The following is a 24,521-nucleotide window of genomic DNA, read 5'->3' as shown; positions in this document are numbered from 1 at the left end:
CCTTGAGCAACATGGGTTTTAACTGCATGAGTCCACTTCAACTGGGATTTTTTTCACTGACTAGTACTTCAGTATTACAGGATCCGAGGTGGGTTGAATTCATGGATACTGAGGAACCGCATATATGAAGGGCTGACTAGAAGTTATACTTGGATTTTCAACTGCATAGAAGGTCATTGCCCTTAATCCTGGATTATTCAAGGGTCAACTATATAACATACCCAATTATTTATTATAATCATATGATATAAATATAGATGCATATATATAACATATAAAATTAATAACACATAACCTATAAAACATCTACTTCTGCTTTATTGATTACACCAATGCCTTTGACTGTGTAAATCACAACAAACTGTGGAAAATTATTCAAGAGATGGGAATTCCAGAACACCTTACATACTCTCTGAGAAATTTGTGTGCAGGACAAGAAGCAACAGTTAGAACCAGACATGGAATAGGGAAGGGAAGCCTGGTGTGCTGCAGTCCATGGGGTCACAAAGAGTCGCAAAGAGTTGCTTGATTGAGCAACTGAACTGAACTGAATATGTATGAGATATATAACACACTCTATACTGATATTAATGCATTATATGTGATATCTAACTACATATATATATATATAAATATATACAGTTTTTGGAACAGCTTTATTAGGATATTACTCACACACTATAAAACTCAGTAAAGTCCACAAATCCAAAAAGAGAATAAACAAAATGAGGCTGCTAGAAAACTCTCCTTAGAGAGTCTGAAAATGGTCCATTGGATCCAGAATCTGATTACATGGGTTGATCAACATATGTAATAGATGACAGGATATTTAAATGTTTTCTTTCCCAGCTTCAAGCCTACAGGCTAGGTGAGAACTATCATTTTTATTTTTCAAAAGATAAATTTTTAGTTATCAATATTTCTCAAAGCCAGCTCTAATAATGGCATGTTTATTAAATGGCTTCAATTTGGGGGGGGCAGGGCAATATCTCTTCTAATGTTGTGGTTTTAACATTTTTCTTAAAAGCAAAATAAGACAGGATTTTAAAATTCCCAGGCTGTTTTCTTTGACCACATCTGACCACATCCGTGTTTGCTTGCTAAATTTTTAATGGTTTCAATCAGGGTTAAATTGTTGTTGAGCTGTTGAAGAGGGTTATAATTTACTCCACACTTGAAATTGAATGGTCAATTAAAATACCCACTAACTAACCCCTAAATTGACTGGACTTAAGAAATTTTTTAAAAGGTATTTAAGGGAATAGTGAAATAAATGATGCCTGAATGGTTAAAAGCCCTACAATTATTTTAAAGGCCCATTTTAATTTAGTTTGAAACTTACACAACGTGAAAAGTGCCGCAAAGAACAGTGGGGGCAGTCGGGTGCTATGTTCTTCACTAAAGGAAAAGCGAAACAGCACAAAGAGAGGTGACGACTCCTGGAGACAGAAAGTGATGGTGGCTTCCAGTCTGGCACTCTGGCATCTCTGTAGAATTAAGTGGATGTGAGGCCCGTGAGGGTACCTGGGCACCATGCTCTGGGGAACCAGTCTCACCAAGGGCCCCACACCCAAGAATAACACAACTGTCAGAGCCAGTTTTCCAGCACAGTCTATTTGCTTCTAAACAAGAAGCCTACAAGGGCCAAGCACCAGGGAGGGAGCTGCTCAAATTCTGTGCTGCACACAACCTCCTGGACCTTTCTGGGAGCTGGGAGGTGGGAGGGAAGACCCTTAACACACAGTGAAGTTGAATCTTCTTTGACCCGAGTGAAAACAGAACTGAGCATCAGCTACCATTTAATTTTTTTTTAATTGAAGCAAAAAGTATTGTGCCATATTTTTAAGCATGAGAATTTTTGGCAGCAGAATCAAGCTGACAACTTAAAGCTAAAACTTTATCTTTGATCTCTTCATTTTCTCACCTCTTGGGGAAAACGTCAGAACCAAGTTGACATGGGTAAGGGAGGTACTTTGTTGCCGGAATTTGAGCAGATGATGGAGGCAAATCCAATGTTGGAATTTTTCCCAAATATTTTAACAGGGGCCTTCTGGGATGTATGCTTTAAGAATGAAGGCACTGTGAAAAGATAAAGGGCTGGAACCCAGGGGTTGTTCAAAAGTCACTTTACCCTGTCAGAGGCAGTGCCAATGTACAGCTAAGAGAACAATCTGTATTCAGTCCAAGGCTCACTGCTACTGTTGTGTGATCTGAGGAATGTTACTTATCTTCTCTGCATTTCAGTTCCATTATTTGTATGGGCACGAGTTTGGGTAAGCTCTGGGAGGAGTTGATGATGGACAGGGAAGTCTGTCATGCTGCAGTCCAGGGGTCACAAAGAGTCAGGCATGAGTGAGCAACTGAACAGAACTGAACACAACCATCTGACTGAATCAATGCTCAACACTCTTTCTGTGTCCTCCCCATCCTTGGGGGTGATTACCAAGCATGTAAGCAAAATCAGAATGCAGGGGAAAAGGAGGATCAGAATGCATTTGATGACTCTCCAGAGGAAACCATTTCAGACTGGATTATGGAATACTGATTTTCAGATATTTGCAAGAGTGCTTAAGACAAGACTACACAGGTGAAAGTGTGAAGATATTGTCAAAACATGCAAATGATGTCTTCCTTTAAATTTCTGATGCCAGGTCAGTCCTAACCTCTTTTGGACCTTCGCTTCAGTTCAGTTCAGTCACTCAGTCATGTCCGACCCTTTGCGACCCCATGAATCGCCACATGCCAGGCCTCCCTGTCCATCACCAACTCCCAGAGTTCACTTAAACTCACGTCCATTGAGTCGGTGATGCCATCCAGCCATCTCATCCTCTGTTGTCGCCTTCTCCTCCTGCCCCCAATTCCTCCCAGCATGAGAGTCTTTTCCAATGAGTCAACTCTTTGCATGAGATGGCTAAAGTACTGGAGTTTCAGCTTTAGCTTCAGTCCTTCCAAAGAATACCCAGGACTGATCTCCTTTAGAATGGACTGGTTGGGTCTCCTTGCAGTCCAAGGGACTCTCAAGAGTCTTCTCCAACATCACAGTTCAAAAGCATCAATTCTTTGGTGCTCAGCTTTCTTCACAGGCCAACTCTCACATCCATACATGACTACTGGAAAACCATAGCCTTGACTAGATGGACCTTTGTTGGCAAGTAATGTCTTTGCTTTTGAATATGTTATCTAGGTTGGTCATAACTTTCCTTCCAAGGAGTAAGTGTCTTTTAATTTCATGGCTGCAGTCACCATCTGCAGTGATTTTGGAGCCCCCCAAAATAAAGTCTGACACTGTTTCCCTATCTATTTCCCATGAAGTGATGAGACCGGATACCATGATCTTCGTTTTCTGAATGTTGAGCTTTAAGCCAACTTTTTCACTCTCCTCTTTCACTTTCATCAAGAGGCTTTTTAGTTCCTCTTCAAATGTCTCCAAAATAATGGAAGAACAAAACTTCTCATTATAATATTGAACTGTTACTGGGAGCTCAGTTCTATTGAAAAAAGAACTCTAGATAAAAGTATTAAATCAAAGCAAAGATGATCTCCAGCCTTGTATTCCTTAATGTGCTAACATTCAGGTCTGCAAAATCCATTCTCTTCCTATTGACTCTGGCAGAACTATTAACAACCCCAGAATACTGTGGCTAACTCCTTTCTTCTCAAGGCCAAGACTCTGTCCAGTTTATAATTTTGGTCACAGGTTCATTCAAAAATTATTCAGTTTGCATTTACTAAGCACAAACCACATGCTAAGGGATGTTCTAGGTACTTGTTTTACAGAAATAAGCCAGTAGTAATTTTGATGTGTGGAAATTACAGTTTAGTGCCATGTCTTTCTGGAAGAGCAGCCATGGGAGGGGTGAGTTCTATAATTATTCGTATCTACTGTAAAGTCAAGAGGGAAGCCAAATGAGAGTTTTCTGAGTTTTGTAGCTGAATGATATTCCTCATTTTGTACAAGTCCTATACATATTTTCTAGGAAAAGTATGGAGAACCCCAGATGTAACTGGTATAATAGCAAACATTTTCTGGGAAGCTGAACTATTGGTTAAATTTCTCCAAGATAGACAGTCACAGGTATTTGTTCCAAGTGTTTCCAATCAATGTAAAATTTTGTTCTGGGCACCAGAGCTGGATTTATTAGTTTGGGGCTAATGCTGAAGGGAACAATAAAACATGATGGTCTTGCTGGAAAATAATCAATGGACCTATTTAATCAATAAGTGTTTATTAATTTCACAGAGGGTTTAAGGTTATCATGGCAAATAAGACAGAGTGACTCTCCTTGTGAATTTTCTGTTCTGGTTGTGGAAACAGATAGTAATGAATGCAAAAAAAAAATAAGTTCTACAATTGCAGAATAAGATGGAGGAGAATTACAGAGGTAGGTCATGTTTTAGATAACCACAGGAGGGCTTTTGAGGAGTTGAATTTAAGCTGGACCTGACCAATAAACAGGAATGAGGCATGCAAAGATCTATGGGGAAAATGGTCCCAGGGAGAGAAGACAGCATGCGACTAAGCAAAGATCAGTGGATCAGGCTAAAACAGAAGGACACGAGGAGCAGGTGGTACAACTGAGCACATCCCCAGTTGGTGTTGAGTCATCTGACAGCAGAATGAAATGCGGAAAGAATTTCTATTTGGAAAGAAATGATCTAGCTATTTGAACAGGATTATGTACAGCTCAGAGCCAGGGCATTGAGGAAAAATGGATACCATGAAAGCTGGGTAAATTCTTCCTACATAGGTAAAGGCTGAGCCTTGAGATATCGGTAAAATCGAGCTGACTAATGAGGTCCAGTAGCTGCTGAGAAGAAATCTGGAGGCCCTGAGTCAGGAAGGCTCTGATAAGTTCGACTTTGAAGTCCACTGGCTTTCAGACCTGAAGGTAGGGTGACCCTATTCTATGGGGTAAAGACAGAAAGCAATTGCTTCCTTCTTGGCTTAAGCTGCCTGGAAATCCACTGGAAGACTGGACTCTTTATAAGCTTTAACCACAGCATGTCAGAACAGAGCTATATTTTTAAAAAAGAAGAAGGAGAAAATCAACCCAATGCTTCCTATTCTGCAGTAGGTAGATAAGAAAAAAACCATGTGTCAATGGTACCTCCAGTTTCCATGATAAGCAAAAATTCCAGCATTATTTAACTAATATCATTAGTTGCACTGTGATGCTGACAGGTTCTCACCCATGGCTCCTGAAATCACTGCAGGGCTTTGTGATTCTCTTGGAGGAAATTGCTGAATAGACTCAAATGATGTAGACCATGAATCCATAGTAAACCTTGCTTGGTGCTCTCCGTGTGTATGGAATGCTTTTCGATCTCTCTTCTCTTTTGGGTGCTATGACCAAATGACAGAGTTGATTCTCTATTTCCAATGTGGTTTCTGCCATCTTTTCATAAAAATATGATGTCTTATACTTCTTCTCTGATATTCAGGTCTATTCACCAAAACTGGACTTTTCTTTGAGCATGGATTTCTCTCTACCTCTCAGGAATGGGACTACTCCCCACTCTTTGCTCCTATCTCTGGCTGGTACATGGTCTGGCCCCGGGTCTTCTTCCAGTACTTTCGCAGACCTCTGTCATTCTTAGACATCCTGGAAGTAGAGAGGGTCCCCCTCGAACTTCCCATAGACTAAATCTTCCAATAACATCAGTAGATCAACAAATGACATACTAACCTTTGAAGCCATAGGCCTGCCTGTCTTGATTCCTTTATCTCCTGTGTTTCTCATGCTCTTATATTTTCAGTCTGGAGATAATGCTCTGCCTGTTATTGGACTCTAGTAAAATTTATTTCAGCCTTGCCTTGTTGTGCTTAGTCAAACTTAGAGGAAAGCTGGTTTGGTGGAGACTGAACTTGCTCACCAAATCTGCTTCCCTCTCTTCCTGGGTGCACAGCTAGACCACATTTCCCAGATTCCTCTGCAGGTACTTGTGGCCATGTGTCTGAGTTCCTTCCAGTAGAATGTTGCCCATGAAGATTTCCCATGAGCTATCTCCCATTTTTCCCCATCTATCAGCTAAATGGGGAGGATTCTAAGAACTAAGATGGGGAGTCATCAGATGAAGGAGTCTGGGCCTCACCAGCCAGCAGAATTCAGTGGACTTTATGAATTAGGAATGTATTTTTTTGCATTTTGGGGCTGCTGAAATTGTAGGGGTTGCTTGTTGTAGCAGCTAACATTACTAACCCTAAGTAATATGTTGGTCATATCCACTGTCCCCACCCAGAAATTCTCCTAAACAACCCCCACATCACCAGTTCATTGAGTCTGACTCACTCCCAAGAGGCAAGGGGTTTAATTAGGAACACATGAATAAGAAGCAAAGTCCCCTCTTTCCCACACCAAATCCCTGAGAGCTAACATTTAGTGAACAGTGATTGTTAAGAAAAACAGATTTAATGTGAAGCTAATAAATTTTAAGCTTGGGGCCTCTTACATGCATGGACCCTTCCCAAGGCCTTGAAAATGGACTTCACATCTGTTCATAAGGTCAATGCTTTCATAAAAATTGCAAATGTAAAATGCTTTCTTTTTTTTTTTTTTAATTTGTGGGAGGGTGTATTTATACCGACTTCCAGACCCTGCTATATCTAGATACAACCTCAAGGCTGAGTGTTTAGCATGTATTTTCAAATGTCATCCTCATAGCCATTATGTAATAGGTGCTATTATTTTACAGAGGAGAAATGTGATGCATGAAGATTTTAAGTCACTTATCCCAAGTCACCCAGCTGAATTTCTTCTTTTAATATTTATTTATTTATTGTCCCAAGTCACCCAGTTCTTTCTTTTTTTTTAAAAAATATATATATATATATATATATATTTATTTATGGCTGTAGAACTCTGGGAGTTGGTGATGGACAGGGAGGCCTGGCGTGCTGCGATTCATAGGGTCGCAAAGAGTCGGACACGACTGAGCAACTGAACTGACTGACTGACTAACTGTAGCACAAGGGCCCTCTTTTGTTGAGTGTCAGCTTTCTCTAGTTGCCACGAGCCGGGGCTACTCTCCAGTTGCAGTGCCTGGGCTTCTCATTGCAGGGACTTCTTGTGTTGCAGTGCAGGGGCTCTAGGGCGCGTGGGCATCAGTGTTTGCAACATGCAGCTCTAGGGTGCCTGGGCTCAGAAGTTGTGGTACAGGAGTCTAGTTGCCCTGAGGCATGTGAGATTCTAGTTCCTGGACCAGGGATGGAACCCATGTCCCCTGCATTGGCAAGTGAATTCTTAACCACTGAGCCATCAGGGAAATCCTCAGCTCTGACTCTTTCTGGAACCAGAATTCAGGCACAGACTCTAAAGCCCAAGCCTGTTGCCACCCTCATGGTGTCATAGCCTGAGAGTCACCTACCTAAGCAATAGCAGCAGTGTTCAGCATATTTCTCTTAGCCCCTCTGAATAACTTCTTTGGACCCACCCTGATTTCTTTAGTCCCAGATAAGAAGAGATGGAGAATTTTTGCAGGGCTACATTAAAGTGCTAATTTCATACACCAAGAAACACATAGGATTTAGCATCAGAAGATGTGAGTTTTAGACTAAGAAAACAATGGCATGTAATGGCACCAATTTTGCCAAGAGATGGATGTACATAGCAGCAAGCAGCTGGATCCGATGAACGGCTCTGGGCTGTCAAAGGCAGGGACCAGCTTCAAAACTCATCACCAGCTCAGCTTCCACATGGTGCGAAAGAACTGGAAGATGGGAGGATAAATGGGCAGACCCAGAATGGGGGTCAAAACACGTTACTCCAGATGAGCCTCAGAGCCAGCAGTGCCCTGAGGCTTGTGGGCACACACCAGCTGTTACTTGTGTGGTGGTTTGATCCCCAACTAATATGCCAGCTGGTGGAGTTTTATTTCCTTGTTGACTTTTTTGCTGCCACCTGGGGAGTCTTGGTAACTGTAAACAAAGATTTAGAACACTAATAAAGTGTCAGGCGCCAATGCAGTTGACTCTGTACTAAAATCAAGTAAGCTGTAGATGAGCAGCTGGCGTGGGAATCCCAGACACACAGGCTGGTGGGGAGCAGGAGCCCAGGAGCCGTGAGCTGGAATGAGAGAAAGGATCTAACTATGGAGGCCCCTTGGTTCAGAGCCCAGCTCGGGCATTTGGAGTAGATGCTGGTGCATGGCAGGGCCCCCAGCTCTCAGCTGCTGGGAGCATTGGCTGCTAAAGGATCACAGAGGCTCCCTACCCTAAGAACTGTCACCAACTGATGCCTAGGAGATTATACCTCTATACCCCTCCCCAGGTGAAGACCACAGAAATGACTGATTGATGCAGGAGTACAAAAGTCCAGCCCCTTTGCCTTAAGGAGGAGATGACTGTGTCTCCAGAGCCTTTCGTGGATCAGGCCAAGTTTCGATTTTGCCTGAGCACCTCTCTTTGCTTGCCTTCTTCCTCTGCCCCATCTGCTTTTCTCCCTTAAAGTCTTCTCCTAAACTCCTTCCTCAATACTCTGTGGGCCCCTGATTTTCCCTGTCCTGGGCTCTGTTTCCAGGGACCTGACCTAAGAAACACAGCATGCATTAAAATGGCAACTATTTTATTATATAAATATTACTCTAAGCCACAGTGAGTAATGGACTTTCTGTCTGCTATGGGATAGACCTGGATTTCTACATAGGACCTACCTGTAGATCCAGACTTGGAAAGCGAAGAAAAACAGAACTATGGGGTAAAAATGGGGGTTGAAGTAATGGCCACACCAGTCCAAAAGGCCGTGAGGATATTTGTATGGCTATCTGTGGTCCTTATCTTAAGACCCAGAGCCCCGAGGCACCATTTTTGTATCTTCAGAGCCAGTCTTAAAAGTGGGAGGTGGAGGGAGAGATAGCTGTAAGCCAAGAATCTTCCAGATTTGACTATCACTCATCTAGAATTGGACCCAGGAGGAACTGTTGGGGACAGAAAGTTGGCCAATCAATAGTTATTGACCTCAAGTCTGAAACTTCAAGAGAATTTTTCTCTGGCTTGACAAAAACTACATTCACAATGCCAGATTCCCAGTGCATAAACCCAACTGGAAATTCCCAAAGACAGGAGCATCAGGAACTCTGAGCCACTCAGATATTCTTTCCCTATACTCTGAATAGGGTTGCATGGTCCTCATTTTAGCAGAGGGTTCCAAGAAGCAGATCTTGAAATGAGAATTCACATGCAACTTGATTTACTGAGGAAGTTCTCTTGGAAAAAACTGGGTGTGGAAAGCAGGACAGAGGAGGAGAGAAGCCAAGTCAAGCTGAAGCCTTAGTCTTAACCCTCAGGAGTGGTTGGTAATGTCAATTACACCTCAAATTTTGGCCAAACTTCAAGACAAAAGAGCTGGGATTTCCTCTTCCCAATCCAGTCAATCATTGGCTAGGGACTACTTTTGAAAAGCCAAGGAATTTCTATCTCTCAAGCTGATGGCTCCAGGGGGGGTTCTCCACAGAGCATCCCAGAGATGAACAATTGGAATCAAAACACTTAGAAGCATCTTTTCATGTGTTTATTAGCCATCTGAATGTCTTCTTTGGAGAAATGTCTATTTAGTTCTTTGGCCCATGTTTTGATTGGGTCATTTATTTTTCTGGAATTGAGCTGCATAAGTTGCTTGTATATTTTTGAGATTAGTTGTTTGTCAGTTGCTTCATTTGCTCTTATTTTCTCCGATTCCAAAGGCTGTCTTTTCACCTTGCTTATAGTTTCCTTTGTTGTGCAGAAGCTTTTAATTTTAATTAGATCTCATTTGTTTATTTTTGCTTTTATTTCCAGTATCCTGGGAGGTGGATCATAGAGGATCCTGCTGTGATTTATGCCGGAGAGTGTTTTGCCTATGTTCTCTAGGAGTTTTATAGTTTCTGGTCTTACATTTAGATCTTTAATCCGTTTTGAGTTTATTTTTGTGTATGGTGTGAGAATGTGTTCTAGTTTCATTCTTTTACAAGTGGTTGACCAGTTTTCCGAGCACCACTTGTTAAAGAGATTGTCTTTAATCCATCGTATATTCTTGCCTCCTTTGTCAAAGATAAGGTGTCCATAGGTGTGTGGATTTATCTCTGGGCTTTCTATTTTGTTCCATTGATCTATATGTCTGTCTTTGTGCCAGTACCATACTGTCTTGATGACTGTGGCTTTGTAGTAGAGCCTGAAGTCAGGCAGGTTGATTCCTCCAGTTCCATTCTTCTTTCTCAAGATTGCTTTGGCTATTCGAGGTTTTTTGTGTTTCCATACAAATTGTGAAATTATTTGTTCTAGCTCTGTGAAAAATACCGTTGGTAGCTTGATAGGGATTGCATTCAACCTGTAGATTGCTTTCGGTAGTATACTGATTTTCACTATATTGATTCTTCCAATCTGTGCACATGGTATATTTCTCCATCTATTAGTGTCCTCTTTGATTTCTTTCATCAGTGCTTTATAGTTTTCTATATATAGGTCTTTAGTTTCTTTAGGTAGATATATTCTTAAGTATTTTATTCTTTTCGTTGCAATGGTGAATGGAATTGTTTCCTTAATTTCTCTTTCTACTTTCTCATTATTAGTGTATAGGAATGCAAGGGATTTCTGTGTGTTGATTTTGTATCCTGCAACTTTACTATATTTATTGATTAGCTCTAGTAATTTTCTGGTGAAGTCTTTAGGGTTTTCTATGTAGAGGATCATGTCATCTATGAACAGTGAGAGTTTTACTTCTTCTCTTCCAATTTGGATTCCTTTTATTTCTTTTTCTGCTCTGATTGCTGTGGCTAAAACTTCCAGAACTATGTTGAATAGCAGCGGTGAAAGTGGGCACCCTCGTCTTGTTCCTGACTTTAGGGGAAATGCTTTCAGTTTTTCACCATTGAAGATAATGTTTGCTGTGAGTTTGTCATATATAGCTTTTATTATGTTGAGGTATATTCCTTCTATTCCTGCTTTCTGGAGAGTTTTTATCATAAATGGATGTTGAATTTTGTCAAAGGCCTTCTCTGCATCTATTGAGATAATCATATGGCTTTTATTTTTCAATTTGTTAATGTGGTATATTAGATGGATTGATTTGTGGATATTGAAGAATCCTTGCATCCCTGGGATAAAGCCCACTTGGTCATGGTGCATGATCTTTTTAATGTGTTGTTGGATTCTGATTGCTAGAATTTTGTTAAGGATTTTTGCATCTATGTTAATCAGTGATATCGGCCTGTAGTTTTCTTTTTTGGTGGCATCTTTGTCAGGTTTTGGTGTTAGGGTGATGGTGGCCTCATAGAATGAGTTTGGAAGTTTACCTTCCTCTGCAATTTTCTGGAAGATAGGTGTTAGCTCTTCTCAAAATTTTTGGTAGAATTCAGCTGTGAAGCCATCTGGACTTGGGCTTTGGTTTGCTGAAGATTTCTGATCACAGTTTCAATTTCCGTGCTTGTGATGGGTCTGTTAAGATTTTCTATTTCTTCCTGGTTCAGTTTTGGAAAGTTGTACTTTTCTAAGAATTTTTCCATTTCTTCCGTGTTGTCCATTTTATTGGCATATAATTGCTGATAGTAGTCTCTTATGATCCTTTGTATTTCTGTGTTGTCTGTTGTGATCTCTCCATTTTCATTTCTAATTTTATTGATTTGATTTTTCTCCCTTTGTTTCTTGATGAGTCTGGCTAATGGTTTGTCAATTTTATTTATCCTCTCAAAGAACCATCTTTTGGCTTTGTTGATTTTTGCTCTGGTCTCTTTTGTTTCTTTTGCATTTATTTCTGCCCTAATTTTTAAGATTTCTTTCCTTCTAGTAACCCTGGGGTTCTTCATTTCTCCCTTTGCTAGTTGCTTTAGGTGTAGAGTTAGGTTATTTCTTTGACTTTTTTCTTGTTTTTTGAGGTATGCCTGTATTGCTATGAACTTTCCCCTTAGCACTGCTTTTATAGTGTCCCACAGGTTTGGGGTTGTTGTGTTTTCATTTTCATTCATTTCTATGCATATTTTGATTTCTTTTTGATTTCTTCTGTCATTTGTTGGTTATTCAGCAGCATGTTGTTCAGCCTCCATATGTTGGAATTTTTAATAGTTTTTCTCCTGTAATTGAAATCTTATCTTAATGCATTATGTCCAGAAAAGATGCTTGGAATGATTTCAATTTTTTTTGCATTTACCAAGGCTAGATTTATGGCCCAGGATGTGATCTATCCTGGAGAAGGTTCTGTGGGCACTTGAGAAAAAGGTGAAATTCATTGTTTTAGAGTGAAATGTCCTATAGATATCAGTTAGGTCTAACTGGTCTATTGTATCATTTAAAGTTTGTGTTTCTATGTTAATTTTCTTTTAGTTGATCTGTCCATAGGTGTGAGTGGGGTATTAAAGTCTCCCACTATTATTGTGTTACTGTTAATTTCCCTTTCATACTTGTTAGCATTTGTCTTACATATTGCGGTGCTCCTATGTTGGGTGCATATATAGTTATGATTGTAATATCTTCTTCTTGGATTGATCCTTTGATAATTATGTAGTGTCCTTCTTTGTTTCTTTTCACAGCCTTTGTTTTAAAGTCTACTTTATCTGATATGAGTATAGCTACTCCTGCTTTCTTTTGGTCTCTATTTGATGGAATATCTTTTTCCAGCCCTTCACTTTCAGTCTGTATATGTCCCTTGTTTTGAGGTGGGTCTCTTGTAGACAACATATATAGAGGTCTTGTTTTTGTATCCATTTAGCCAGTCTTTGTCTTTTTGGTTGGGGCATTCAACCCATTTATCAAGACCACAATGAGGTACCATTTCACACCAGTCAGAATGGCTGCGATCCAAAAGTCTACAAGCAATACATGCTGGAGAGGGTGTGGAGAAAAGGGAACCCTCTTACACTGTTGTTGGGAATGCAAACTAGTACAGCCACTATGGAGAACAGTGTGGAGATTCCTTTAAAAAAATGGAAATAGAACTGCCTTATGACCCAGCAATCCCACTGCTGGGCATACACACCGAGGAAACCAGAATTGAAAGAGACACATGTACCCCAGTGTTCATCGCAGCACTGTTTATAATAGCCAGGACATGGAAACAACCTAGATGTCCATCAGCAGATGAATGGATAAGAAAGCTGTGCTACACATACACAATGGAGTATTACTCAGCCATTAAAGAGAATACATTTGAATCAGTTCTAATGAGGTGGATGAAACTGGAGCCAATTATACAGAGTGATGTAAGCCAGAAAGAAAAACACCAATACAGTATACTAACACATATATATGGAATTTAGAAAGATGGTAATGGTAACCCTGTATGCGAGACAGCAAAAGAGACACAGATGTGTAGAACAAACTTTTGGACTCTGTGGGAGAAGGAGAGGGTGGGATGATTAGGGAGAATGGCATTGAAACATGTATACTATCGTGTAAGAAACGTATCATCAGTCTAGGTTCGATACAGGATACAGGATGCTTGGGGCTGGTGCACTGGGATGACCCAGAGAGATGATATGGGGAGGGTGGTGGCAGTGGGGTTCAGGGTTGGGAACTCATGTACACCTGTGGTGGATTCATGTCAATGTATGGCAAAACCAATACAGTATCGTAAAGTAAAAACAAACAAACAACACTTGGAAGGCAAGGAAAGGCACATTGGAAAGGTCAAGGTGGCCCAAGGGAATCTGAGTGGAGCACCACTGGAGATGCGACACATTTATGATTATTTTAAGGGACTGGAAAAGGCTAGTTTCTGCAAATATACAGTTTATTTTTATTATTTTTAGTGTTATAAAAATTGGAGGGCATAGGAGTTAGCCTTAGAAAGTTGAAGTTTTAATTCATGTTCTGACTCATATAAGCTTTGTGACCTTGAGTGGGTCACTTAGCTTCCCAGGGATTCAGTTTCTACATCTGTAAGTAAGTTTATTACTTTTGAGCTTTTCAATATACATTGATATTTTCTGTTGGCTCCACAGGTTTTTTTAATATATGTGTATATATATATGTATGTTTTAAAACATCAAGTAGGATGGTAGTTTTTTCATTTTGGCATGTGATTTTGATAGTACTTTTTCTTTTAGGTTTAAGGCACAGTATTTTTTAGCCACTCAAATATGAGACTGTTCTTTTTATCACTATGCAATGTCTCTTCTTATGCTTTTTGGCTTGAATTAAATTATATCTGACATTAATATTGCTATATCATGTTTCTTTTAGTTAGTAATTGCCTTTTGTGTTTTTTTTTTAATTTTCAACATTTCTAGACAATTATGTTTCAGTTGTGTGTTGTAAACCACAGATGGTTTTTAACAACCTGTTATGATAATCTTGTTTCTATAGATTCCTTGAATTTCTTTATATTTATTTTGATTACTGCTCTATTACACTTAGCTATATGCTCTAATTTTATGTTTTAGATTTATTGTGCTCTTTATTTGCCTCTCTTCCCACTTTTCCTTTTTTCTATTTGATAGTTTCAAAATTTTCGCATATTTACTTAAGTGTGAACTTTTGTAACAAAATTTAAGTTATTCAGTACTCTCCTCCCACATAATTAAAAAATTTAATATGCTTTAATTACTTATTGGCTTGCAACTTAACATTCGAAAAACTAAGATCATGACATCCCGTCCCATCACTTCATGGCAAATAGAAGGGGGAAAAGTGGAAACAGTGACAGATTTTATTTTCTTGGGCTCCAAAAATCACTGTGGACAATGACTGCAGTCCTGAAATTCAAAGGTGCTTGCTCCTTGGAAGGAAAGCTATGGCAAATCAAGATAGCACATTAAAAAGCAGAGACATTATTTTGCCGACAAAGGTCTTATAGTTCAAAACTGTGATTTTTCCAGTAGTCATGTAGGGATGTGAAAGATGGATCATAAAGCAGGCTGAGCACCAAAGAAATTATACTTTCGAATTGTGGTGCTGGAGAAGACTTTTGGGAGTCCCTTGGACTGAAAGAAAGTCAAACCAATCAGTCCTAAAGGAAATCAACCCTTAATATTCATTGGAAAGACTGATGCTGAAGCTGAAGCTCCAAAACCTTGACCACTTGATGAGAAGAGCTGACTCATTGGAAAAGACCCTGATGCTGCGAAAGATTGAGGGCAGGAGAAGAAGGGGACGACAGAGGATGAGATGGTTGGATGGCATTGCTAACTCAGTGGACATGAGTTTTGAGGATATTCTGGCACAGTGAAAGACAGGGAAGCCTGGCATGCTGCAGTCCATGGGGTTGAAAAGTGTCGAACTTAGCGACTGAACAACAATAACAACAAAAAAAAATTACTCACTGAACACCCTTTCTATATTTCCTTGGTATCTTTTGAATTATACCTGGTTATGTGGACAGTACCATTCTTGTTTTAAATGAGTAGATGGTAAATTTATCAACATATTTTTCTAAATTTTATACTGTTTCTGTACTTCACTCCGTCCATTTCTCGAGATGTTTCCTTCTTCTGCCTAAACTACAGTAGCTGGTAGTTTAGTAGTTATTTCAGTGAAGATCTGTGTGTAATAATCTTTCCAATTATTTCCATTTCATCTAGAGTGGATTCTTCTTCTCTGTTGATTGTGTTGCTGTCTTTCTTAGCATTATTTTCTCATATGTTTTGTAATTTTATTATTGAATGGAGACAGAGAGCTCACTCACTTTCTTTCTCTCCCACTCCTTGTTTCATAGTCTTGCATATTTATATTTGATTTCTTCCACTACTTCCCAAGAACAGTCAGTCTAAAACCAGGTCTTGGACTTTTCCTGGTGGTCCAGTGGATAAGAATCCACCTGCCAATGCAGCAGACATGGGTTCGATCTCTGGTCCAGGAAGATCCCACATGCCTTGGGGCGACTAGGCCCCCCATGCACCACAACTACTGAGCTGGTGCCTTAGAGTCTGTGCTTTGCAACAGGAGAAGCCATCACAATGAGAAAGCCCAAGACAGAGAGTAAGCCTTGCTCAGTGCAACTAGAGAAAACCCACATGCAGCAATGAAGACTCAGTACAACCAAAAAGAAAATAAATAAATAAATTGTTAGAAAAAAGCTACAAAGCTGAGTCTTGTATTGGTAGTTCAGGACATGCAAACTACACTGACATTGGAGTCATTACATATTCGTCAACCAAGTTAGCAGATTGTTAAGCCCAAGTCTGGGATGAAAGACTTCCTATGTTACAGTTTCCCTGCTACACTGCTTTATATAAATGGTAGCTCAGACAGTGGTTTTAAGAGCTTATTTTAGCATCCTTTAATGTATGAAGAAACTTTCAAGCTTGCTTCTGACTTCAGTGAGTTTGAAGATGAGCCTCTTACTTCTTTTGGGACACTTTTTATCTCGTTACCCCATAGGAACTCAGATTTCTCCGTTGGCTTCTGGATCTGGAGTTCAGTGAGTCTGCAAACACAATCCCAGTTACTCTTTTGTGTTCACTTCCATTTCTGGCTTTCAGAAAGGTTTATCTCAGTTTTTGGAATGGTCATATTGTTTAAATTCTTCTTTGTGGATGTCATATTCTGTATTAGTCGGTTCCTGCTGCATAATACTGTACCCCTGAAAAGTGAGTGATTTACGAAAGTCATGTACTTGCATTCATTTATCTGGGCTTTTCCTGCGGTTTGGCTAATCTGGGGTGGGTTCAGTCTGCAGCAAGTGAGATGGAGGAATAAAAATGTTGGCTTCTTGCTATCTTGTCTCCTGTTTGTGTCCCCTCCTCCCACCTCACCCTCTACCAATTAGCCAAGTTCAGTTGTAGCTGAAGAATTAGGGTACCATTGAGGAGTCTCTAAATGTCAGTCCCCTGAGGCACAGAGCTGGGTAGAGAAGGTGAGGGGGCAACACAGAATATCTAGTCTGATCCAAGGGACATCATAGATAGTTGGTAAAGCACTGGGAGTCACAGGGCACATGCAAACAGAAAATCAAGACTCTTGAGTCTCAGAGAGGTGTGATCCCCCCAGTCATATTTTTGGAAAATCACTCCCTTGGGGCTTTAGGAAATTGGCAACTCTTGGCCTAGATGGGGGATACAAAGGCAGGAGTCCCAGGAACTCCAAGTGGCAAAATCCTGTTGCCTTTGAAAACCATCTTGCACTCAGAGAAATATGGCACCCTTTGGACCTTTTATTACTTCGGTCTCATTAATCTGGTCTTTGTACTGAGAAGAATGAAAGGAGGGCAAATTTTTCCATTCAATGAACATTGAAGTGGCAGTCAAGTAAGCTATTGAGTTGCAGCTCTGCCACCGTCAAATCTGTGACCTTGGACAATACACGTGGCTTGTTGAGCCTCAGGTTTCCTCCTGCAGAAAATGAGGAGGTTGAATCAAATGCTTTCACTTCTTTGAAAACTCAGTAGCTATGGTTTATAAATGGGATGAATGACACTTGCAATTTTGTTTTCTTTTTATTAAAAAATATTTCACTCTGACTGTTCATGCTCTGGTCTCTTTACTGAATTACTCGAACTAATGGGAATCTAGTGAAAGAGCTTTGTGTTTTCACTCTTCCTTTCCCTAATGCTTAAAACCATTTTTTTCTTCTCTGCCTCCCAGGCAAAGGAGAGCCAGCGCTGACAGCCACCCAAGGCAAAACATGGTTTGATAATGATAAAATGAAAGAGCTTGCTGCCTATAAATTTAGATCTCCAGCATAGATACTGATTTCTTAGCCTCATGGACATCCCAGTAATTACCTAGAATTATGCATAATTTACCTACTTACATTTTCTAAGAAACTGTCAGTTTTCAGGTCAGAGTTTGACAATTTATGGGTTTGTCCGGTGGAAATAAATTGGGGGCATCACGGGCTGGAGTCTGTAATGTGTGCTGTTGAGGCCATAGATGTGAAGCGGCCTCCTATTTATAGCTGAGCAAGCTTAATTGTTGCTTTTCAATCTAAATAGAAAGGCTCTGTTTACTGCTGCTTTTAATTGTTGCAAGTGGTGAAAAAGCACGCAGGGCCTCTTCAGTAAAGGCAATTCAATAAAAGCATTTTGTCAATAAATTATTATTGCCATCATGAAAGCCGTGCTCTGCATTCAAATATAAAGCAAGCAACAGCTTGGCTTCTCCCTTTGATGGACTCAGCACAATGCTTTTACATTTTCTTAATTCATTCTATTTTTCTCCTGTTTTTCACAGACTATTAGAGCTGATAAGGGCGCTGTGGATCTTCTTAATCTCTAGCCCTTATTTAACAAAGGAAAGTCTCTGAATTACCCGTGCAGGGCTGGGACATGATTGTGTCTAGTTTTTTTTTTTTTTAAAGATCATTTGAGAAATCAGAAAATCAATCTGCTTTCTATGAGTGCCTAGTTGAAAGGGGATTATGGAACCCACCAAAGCATTACTTGCACAGTTCTCTTTTATAAAACTCTTATCAAAATGTTCTACCAAGTATATCACTTTAGCTTCAATTTCCAGGGATCTCAGTAACACAGTATAAGGATCCAACCCAGAAGGCAGTTCTCTGTGTGGAAGGCAGGGGATCATATTTTTCACAAATGACCACACACTATTTCCGGGATTGCGTACTCTTCCAGAACCTTGCCTTCCTCCCTCAGTTCACATTTCCTTCTCTTGAAGCTGGACATGTCTTGATGAGTAGAATGCAACCAAAACCACTTTGTGTGACTTCTGAGGCGAGGTTCTAAAAGTCACTGTGTTTCCACTTCCTTTCAGGATGCTTGGAACACAGCCACCGTGTAGAGAGGAAGTTCAGGCTGCATGAAGGAGCCCTACATAGGTGTTCAACAGAGCCAACAGTCGGCATTGACTTCAGAGCGATTTTGAGCTGCTCCAGCTGATGACAAGCTCTCTGTTGGGTCCTGTTGAAACTGCAAATTCTTAAAGAAAATAAATATTGTTGGTTGAAGCCACTACATTTTGACATGTTATACAGCCACCAAAACTGGAATACTGTGATACAAATACTACGCCCTTGCATCTCAATTCTCTTTAAAGTCTCTCTTCACCTTTCCTTTATAATGGGCCCTTGTCCATTTTCTTTATTTTTACTAGGACCTAATACTACTTCAAATACCATTGCTACTATATCTATTGCTACTACTTAAAAAATAAGATACTTTTTATAGCTAATGTTGAGTGCACATACCTACTGAACTCTACCTATAGATTTAAGCCCTAACATGTACTAAATTATCTAAACTTCATCTTAACCTGGGATGGGTTGAATTGTATCTGTCCTCGCCAAATTTACATGTTGAAATCCTATATTCCAGTATTTCAGAATGTCTGTATTTGGAGACAGGGTCCTTAATGAGGTAAAATTAGGTCATTAGGGTGGGCCTTAATCCAATTGACTGGTATTCTTTTTTTTTTTTTTACATGTCTTTTTTTTTTTTTTTAATTTTAAAATCTTTAATTCTTACATGCGTTCCCAAACATGAACCCCCCTCCCACCTCCCTCCCCATAACATCTCTCTGGGTCATCCCCATGCACCAGCCCCACTGGTATTCTTATAAGAGGAGATCAGGCCACAGATATGCACAGAGTAAAGACCAAGTAAAGACACAGACAGAAGATAGTCCAAGCCAAAGAGGCACAGCCCCCTAGACACCTTGATCTCAGATGTCTAGCCTCCATAAGTGTGAAAAGTGCGTTTATATTATAGTCTGTGGTATTTTGTCATGGCGGTTCTAGCAAATGAGTACACAACCTTAAAGTGGTATTGAGCTCAGATGAAGGGTTTACAGATGCAGAAGCTGACACAGAGAGAAGGTAAGTAGCTTGCCCATGGTTAACACAACTTTATTTTCTTTCAGAAATCAGGAAAAATGGCCCAGTAATTTAATTTACATAAAGAGTTTCACAGTTAGTTCGAAGAAAGATTAAAAATTAGAAAAGTCAAACCTACCCTATCGTTGTACCATTTAGTAACAGAGTCCTCAGATATATGTCCCCCTAGTCCTCTTGGCTGAGTTAGGACAAAGTGGCCACAGGGCAGGCGTGAATGCAGTACATTTCACCATGGCTGTGGATGCCAACTGGGGCCAGAGTAATTCTCTGCCTCTCCGTCTCCATCTGCTTTCCACATCCACACTGATGCCCAGGGCAAAGCTGCGCAGAAAGAGAGTGGGTTCCTGAACAACTGTGTGGAGTGGAGTCACTGTCCATCCATATTGAATGAATGCAAAGAATAAATCTCACTGGGTTAAACCAATGGATTTTGTGGGGTTTTTGGTTTCATTTGTTTTCACTGCTGTGAGTTTACGCTTACACATAGAGATTATGATTGGGATTAAACTAGTCAATCCCACTGCTGGGCCACAATAATTGGTTTAGGTTGGGTGCATGCCCACATCAAAGCCAATGAGATATGAGGAGCTGTTATCTGAGGATTCTGGCAAAAGGAATAGTCTTTCACTGAAACTGTTAGAACTGATTCCCTTTTTCCACTTCTCTCCCAACTCAATATGCTAAGCAATTCAAACTCTCAATCTGCTGTAGCCTTTTGCTGGCAGGAGACCACTGTGTGGAGTCAGAGGGCAGAGAGGTGGGGAAGCCAGGTCCTAATGACATCACTGGTTTGCTGGGTGAAGCCTTGCCTGATTTAGCTGTGAACTCCTTCAGTTCTTTGAGACAACTAGATCATTTCATTGTTTGAGTCTAAGATTTCTGCTCTTAGAAACATACTCAGTGTTACTGAGCCCCAGCTGCCTACACAGAACCCATTATCTCCCTTTTACTTCCTCACAGAACCTCTCTTTTACAGATACCCCATCCTCATGTAGCCCCTATGACCCAGAGGAACCCCTTCAGCTTGCGGAGTGAGTCTGATGGGATTAAGAGTTGACCCCCTTGTCTGTGATTGGTTTGGGAAAAGTCATGTGACCCAGTTCTGGTAGATGACATGTGATGAGAGGATTCCTGGTATCATCCAGGGAAGTTCTGCCTTGGTCTTAAGAGTAAATTATTCTCTCTTTCCATAACTGAAGTCAGATGAATCTACCATTATCCCCTGGACAACCTTAAAACATGAAACCAACCATGGGAATAGCAAAGCCAAGGATTATATAAAACCTAAACTCCAGATAACAATATTGAGATCCTGGATCAACCAACTCTTATTACATTTCCTATTAAATGAACATATATATGCCTTCATTGAAAAAGCTCATTTAGAAATAATTGAAAGTCACCCAGTTGTTTGAATAACTGAAAGTTAATGGCTGCATGAACTATCCCAGTGGTTCCAAATGCTTCCAATAGAGCAAATAATCTCTTTTCTCTGTCCCCAAAGAAATGATAGCCAATATGTACTTTCCTCTTTCTATCTCTGTCCCCTTAGGCTATAAATGACCAAATGGTTTTCCTCTCACATGAAGAGGCATGGAATAAACTCCATGAAATCTGTTCAGACTAGTCTTGAAATAGAAAAAAGGTGTTGAAATACCTTAAAGTGGTCTGTGCTCTATGATACAGCCTAGGAGAGGCTATTTGACAATAGCCTTTGCAGTAAGAAGGGCATCAGTCGGCATGTTGTTGGCCTCTTGAGTGAACAAAGGTCTAGAAAAGAGAATCAGGCTTCTTTCTTCTCTTGTCCAAGATTGTTATATGGTTATATTGCAGCGATTAATGACTGATGGTGAAAATGAAATTAGTTGTTAGTCTTAGCCAGGTAATTATGTTCCTTAACTACCAGGAGAGAAGGACTTTGAGGCCTCTAATTACATAAAGAAAACTTTCAAGTGTCTGCTGCTGCTAAGTCGCTTCAGTCGTGTCTGACTCTGTGCGACCCCATAGATGGCAGCCCACCAGGCTCCCTCATCCCTGGGATTCTCCAGGCAAGAACTAATCTTTATATATAGATTTGGTTCTTATATTTGTAAAATTTCTTCTTCCATTAATGCAACTTGTGTATATTATCAACTTTGGGGGGGAGGGGTAACTATAGCAGGTTTTGTCAATTTCATTATGCAAATAAATTTGAACAGGGAGAATGATGATTTCTAGACTGACTCTATTGATAGACCATACACTGTATGATTTCAATTCTTTTACATCTCTCAAGATTTGTTTTACGACCCAGGAAATGGTCTATCTTGATCTATGTTCTGCTGGCAGTTGAAAAGAATGCGTGTTCCTCCGTTGCTGGGGGACACTCTATAAATGTGGACTAGATCCTGTTGGTTGATGGCGTTGTTGAGTTCTTGTATATCTTTTCCAATTTTCTGACAAGTTGTTCCATCAAATATTAAAAGAGAGGGGTAGAAGTCTGAAATTGTATTTGCAGATTTGTATACTTCTTTCCATTTTATCAGGTTTGTTTCATATAGTTTGCATCTGTGTTGCCTGGGGGATACACAGTGAGTGTCACTGTATCTTCTTTGTGGATTGACCCTCTCATCAGTGTATAATCTCTCTCACTAAGTCTGTATTTTTTTTTTTCTCTCAAGTCTAGTCTACTTTATCTGTTATTAACTATCATCTCCATTCAATAGATCTCATCCCTTATCTTCCCCTCTTACCAGCCCATTATCTCAAGTCTAGTCTACTTTGTTATTAACTAGCCACGCCTGCTTTCCTTTGATTACTGTTTCCATCATTTTACTTTCAACCTGTGCATGTTGTTATATTTGAAGTGAGTTTCTTGTAGACAATATATAGTTGGATTACATTTTTAAATCCATTCTGCCAAGGTCTTTTAACTGATACATTTAGACCATTTAAACTCAATGTACTTCAGGTGGCCCTAGTGGTAAAGAACCCGCCTGCCAATGCAGCAGATGCGACAGACGTGAGTTGGCTCTCTGGGTCAGGAAGGTCCCTGGAGAAGAAAAGGCAACCCTCTCCTGTATTCTTACCTGGAGACTCTCTTGGACAGAGGAGCCTGACAGGCTACAGTCCATAGGGTCATGCAGAGTCAGACATAACTGAAGTGACTTTGCACACATGGATATATTATTTTCCAAGTGACTCAGTGGTAAAGAATCCGCTTGCCAATACAAGAGACATGGGTTCGATCCCCGGGTTGGGAAGATCCCTTGGAGAAGGAAATGGCAATCTGCTCCAGTATTCTTGGCTGGAAAATCCCACAGAGAGAGGAGCCTGGCAAGCTACAGTCCATGGGGTTGCAAAAGAGTCGGGCATGACTTAGCACACATACGTGACGCATGCATTGATATATCAGGGCTTAAGTTTGCTGTTTTCTTTTTCTTTTGTTTGTTCCTGTTTTTCATTTATGATTTTTTTTTTTGCTTTCATAGGAGTTATTTGAACAGTTTTTTAGAATTGCACTTGAACTATCTGTAATGTTCATCAACAGTGTATCTCTCTGTGTAGTTTTTTCCTAATGGTTGCTCTTATATGTATATATACATACAAAACTCATCACAGTCTACTGTTGTCATCATTTTACTCATTTGAATGAAGTGTAGACAATCTTACCTCTCTTTATGTCCATTTATCCTCCTCTGTTCATAAGGAAATTTTCTGAAATATTTCCTCTACATATTTTAATAAGCATATCAGGCAATGTTATAATTTTTGCTTCAAACATCAAATATAATTTAGAAGTCTCAGGAAGAAAAGGTAATTCTGTTGTTATTATGCATAGTTTTGGTTACTGTATTTCTTCCTTTCTGATGGTCTAGGGTTTCTTCTTTTACCATGTTATTTCATTTTAAAGAATAGCTGCCCAACTGAGACCAGAACCTCCAAGCTCAGCTCAGTCCCAGTTGCAAGCCTTAGATTCAGGAGCTAAAGAAACAGCTGTCATTTCAAGTCATTAATTTTGGAGCTGTTTATTACCAGCATTGCTGTAGTAATAGGTAACTGATATCGAATGGATGGGAGGCCCTGTACACCACACACACACACACACACACACACACACACACACACACACACACACCCCTCCAGCAGGCTCTTATGTGTGGAAAAGACTGAGATTATTTGTAACCCTTGCAGAGAACAAGCCTAGCCCAATGGGTTTAGGCTTTGGCTTCTCAGTCTTTAAGGACCATCTTTTCCAGATTCAGAGATCCCCAGATAAAATAAGACTCTGAGGAATACCGTGTTCCCTTCTAAGCCTGCCCTAGCTTTCCGGGCAAGATGTAGAAAGGCCAGAGAAGCCCTCTCTCTTAGAGGTCAGGCTCTATCACCTCCATTTAATAGATCTCATCCCATATCTTCCCCTCTTACCAGCCCATTACCATCTGCTGTCTTGTCTTCATGGTGTTTTGTGCTGTGAAGGCTGGTTATGGGTTTTCTCTAATTTGCATAAAAATCAAGAGTTCTCATTACATTCAAAGGAGAAAGGGTGTATCTTTTTACAAGCCACACCAAAGAATCCACGTCTGTTCTAGAACTAGGTTTATGCCCTTTCAGAGTAGAAGACTGTAACATTTCTAAAATGCTTATTGTTAAATTCCAGAGTCCCTCTTTCCGCAATATGCCAGCAAATTTGGAAAACTCAGCAGTGGCTGCAGGACTGGAAAAGGTCAGTTTTCATTCCAATCCCAAACAAGGGCAATGCCAAAGAATGTTCAAACTACCACACAATTACACTCATCTCACATGCTAATAAAGTAATTTTCAAAATTCTCCAAGCCAGGCTTCAATAGTA

The 24,521-nt window shown here is 40.1% G+C and overlaps 1 long non-coding RNA gene across 4 annotated transcripts in view; it reads left to right on the top strand.

Annotated features, from left to right (window-relative positions):
* LOC105613179 (uncharacterized) overlaps positions 1-24,521 on the top strand; it is a 142,481-nt gene that overhangs the window by 111,683 nt on the left and 6,277 nt on the right. For 2 of the 4 annotated variants that reach the window (XR_009596005.1, XR_009596008.1), the window contains exon 5: positions 24,330-24,395. The exons of the other annotated variants lie outside the window; for them this stretch is intronic. This is a non-coding gene — a long non-coding RNA (uncharacterized LOC105613179). The remainder of the gene's footprint in view (positions 1-24,329; positions 24,396-24,521) is intronic. 4 annotated transcript variants of the gene reach the window in all.

The sequence above is a fragment of the Ovis aries genome, chromosome 13 (assembly GCF_016772045.2).
Source record: "Ovis aries strain OAR_USU_Benz2616 breed Rambouillet chromosome 13, ARS-UI_Ramb_v3.0, whole genome shotgun sequence".
Lineage (NCBI taxonomy): Eukaryota > Metazoa > Chordata > Mammalia > Artiodactyla > Bovidae > Ovis > Ovis aries.
The sequence above is the reverse complement of the archived record's forward strand: the minus strand, read 5'-3'. Positions and strand labels throughout refer to the sequence as shown.